The sequence below is a fragment of the Poecilia reticulata genome, chromosome 6 (assembly GCF_904066995.2).
Source record: "Poecilia reticulata chromosome 6, P_reticulata-male-v2, whole genome shotgun sequence".
In the NCBI taxonomy this organism is placed as follows: Eukaryota; Metazoa; Chordata; class Actinopteri; order Cyprinodontiformes; family Poeciliidae; genus Poecilia; species Poecilia reticulata.
Window position 1 is genome coordinate 32,308,689 of NC_088835.1, and position 3,740 is coordinate 32,312,428.

Consider the following 3,740-nt stretch of genomic DNA (forward strand, 5'->3'; position numbering starts at 1 on the left):
AAGCAGGCTTTGCTGGAACTACTTCAACTCTTTTAGAAAAAGCATCAATCATCACCAAACAATATTTATGTGGTCCACTTTGTGTGAGTTCAATAAAGTCCATATGCATTGTTTGAAATGGATGAGGGTTTTGGGAAACTTCCTCTTCTTGGTCTAATGTTTCCTTGAGGATTGTTTCTGACACAAACTGGACATGCAGTACACAAAATTTTTTAAGTAAGAATTTAATCCATATGTGGTAAAATGCTGTTGTAGCATAGAGACCATCCCCCCTGTTGACACATGACAATGTCCATGTGTCAAAATTGCTGCCGCTCTAAATAGAGATTTTGGAAGGACCGACTTCTATTTACTGAAAAAATGTTATCATCATTCAGTGTCGCCCCTTTAATTATCCACATTTGTTTTTCTGCGTTTGGAGCATTATCTTGCATGTCTTTTAACACAGCTTTGTCTATTACTTGAGGATCTTCTATCTGTATTGAGAAATTGTCTCCGCCATGCTTCCCAGCTGCAGCTTCCTTTGCTACTTTATCAGCTAATCTATTGCCACTTGAAACCTCATTCTGTTCCGTGGTGTGCACTGCACACTTACAAACTGCTAGTTCAGCTGGTAAATGTATGGCCTGCAAAAGATTCTTAAGCAAGGATGCATGGGTGACTGGTTTCCCTGTAGATGTTATCAAATTCATCAAAGCATAACTCTTCCTAAATAAAAATGACCATCCTGAAATTAAACCAAAACCTCAAATCCTCTAATTTTCCATTTCTTTTTGAATTTATTGACTATCAATCAAATCTGGATTAAAATGTTCTAGACTGAAGTCTAGAAAATGTTGCTTTTAATCACAATCATCAGTTTTTAGTAGCTGTTTACAAGGTTGCTTAAAGTCTCAGATTTTCTCTTAACCTCGCATTTCAGACAAGGTAACAATGTAAGTTTTTATATTTTAAATTAAATGGTCAATAATTTTATCCGTTACTCAATTTAGCAGTAAAATTTCTCTCTTCTCAAAACAATTGTCATTCATCCCAATATAAAACACACAAACACAATCCCAATCAATTTATAGATTCTTTATATAATTAAACTCTAAGTTAAGCGTTTCAGTTAAATGCAAAGAAATACTCCATAGTATTTCAACACTGCAATATCAATTAAGTTCAACACTTAGATATGTTTAATTTAGTTCCAAACTTGTATATTTATTTCAAAGAAAATAAAACATTTGCAAATCATTATTAGTTTTGAATCTAATAATTTTAGTTGGTGTAATTTAGCCGTATCACACTCAGTTTTTTTTTTTTTTCTTAACTTTTAACCATTACAGTTTTTTCCTTCACAGTTTCCCAATCTATGGCTCGTGGGCCCTAAGAGGATCACTGGTCCTTCTGTTAAGGACTGAGTTAATGGGTACAAAATGGACGATTTTGTTTAACATTGTACCTAAAAACCTTCAATATGTCCTTTTCTAGCTAGATAATTCCTTCCTGCTAGTAAGTAAGCAAGCAAGTCCTCATTACAGTAGCAGTGTGTGTATCACAGCAGTGTGTGTGTATAACTTATCTCGCATTTCTCCTGTCTCACTTCTCGCTTCCGGCTCCTGCTGCTGGCGTCGCTGCAGCTGGTCCCCCCTCTGTCTCTTCTCCTGCTCCCTGTCAGTCCAACTTGCCGGTGTTGGATTATTTATAAGTTGTCCAGACCGTCCCTTTGTCCACCAATGAAACAAGCGGCAAACAGTTCAGTTTGCTTTCTTTTTCCAAACGTCTAGCAGGACTCCATACAGTAGTTTTGCTGCATGGCAGTTCCCAGATGTCAAGGAATTAGGACCAGTGGACACTTTATTGCCTTCAGTGTCCAGTTGGTAGAAATCGTCCTGTCCTTTTTCGCTTCTTTATCAACTGGCTGGTGATAAAGGTGGGACGTCATCTGATTGGCAGGACAGATCTGAGCTGAGGTCAGAGGTCAGACGCAGCGCAGCGAGGCTCAGACAGAGGAAAAGGAAAGAAGCAAATAAGAGTCAATTATAACTTTCTTTTCTTTTCATCGTATAGCTTTTAGCCACTTATTATCCAACTTTTTAAGAAGTCATAAACCATTTCCTTATTCAAACACATATAAACATGAAACATGTTAAAAGCTGTAGTCTCTTTCATCATGTTCACCATTAACTTGTAAAATGTAGAATGTAAGTTTAGGTTAACTTCATCTAAGACACGTCTCACCAGAGAACAATGGATTTCTCTAAATTTGTTGATCTCAGTGCTGCAGACTGTGAAGTCAGCGGGCAGCCCTCCTCTCAAGGCCTAAGAGAGTTTACGAGGCTGGTTAATGTCCAGGTCGGTACCTTACTCTGACCGCTGACCCCTCCAGATAGACAGCTAAGAATCATTTCACCAATTTGGTGTTATAATATTACACAATACATTAAACATTGTTCTCTGAGGACAATTTTATTATTTAGTTTTATTTTTCCTGCTTCTCCTCCTTCATGATTCCACTTTTAGCATACAAAGAAGTTGTTCCCATGCTTTATGTCAGTGAGACCTCTCTTTACTGGTTTTTCTTCAAAGGTGTAGGAATGCTCAAAAAAGAAAAACAAAACAAACACCAGTATTTCTTAAAACAAATTATTTCTCACTTGTGAGGTTTAAACCAAATTTTGTAGTAACATTAAAAATTATTTTGCATACACTGATTTCTTGCAGGAATTCAATTTCTTTTATGGTTTTACTTAACGTCTTAAACTGCATGCACATGTCTCTAGCATTTCATCAATTTGGACTGGGGGTTTGTGTTTTTGGGGTGTGGTAGAGTCTGATTATGCTGAGGATTTCTCCTATTTGTGGTCTCCTCACTCCACCACTCCTCTTGTCGCCCCGTGCAACATTCTTTGAAGGGCAGTTTCTTGCCCAGTGACCAATATTGCCACAAATCCAGCAGCCTTTTGAATACCGTGGTTTTTGTGGGGTGTTATTTTGGGGTCGTCGCCTATCGTGACCTCCTCTGCCTCTATCTCTTCCACGGCCTTTTGTCCGGTCGTTGGAAAAGGCAGAGGTATATAAACCTCCAAATTTCTCCAGGTGAAAAACATCTGATCCTTTCACAGCTTTCCTGACCTCTTCTAAGGTACAGGGTCTAAAGATATATAAGTTTTGTGTCCCTTCCTCTAGGGAGGGATACAGTCGTGTTGTTGGAACAGCAGCGGCTGATACTGGAGCAGACGGAGCTGCTGAAGCAGCAAGGGGAGAGGTGGCTGCAGGAGCTTGCTCTCCTTGCACCGCTACAGCATTCCGTGTGCTTGGAATTACTTTATTTTCTTCCTATTTTCTTTCTACACTACTCTCCAAAATTCCCACAATTATTTGCCATTGATCAATTTTTAGCTTTCCATCTATTTTGTATTTCTTTCTCCATTTTTTCATGTGTACAGTGCTACCAGGAAACCTGGACAGCATGTACTTTTCATCTCCATCGGCGCCCTTACCGAGTGATGAATTACAAGAATGTTTATTTCCCATATTTAAAACACTTGCAATTTCAGCTTAAAAATATTATTTATTTGAATTTATTTAAATTTGGTCCAGGTTCGTTGACTCCTAGGGAGTCCTATGAACTGGAGATCTTTTCAGTGGGCCAGCAATTAAAATACCTTGTTGTGGTATTCCCCGCTTCGACTCTTTCGAGTGGGAGAATCTTGCCTATTGCATCCACAAGAGGTTTGCTGCTTAAATCCACT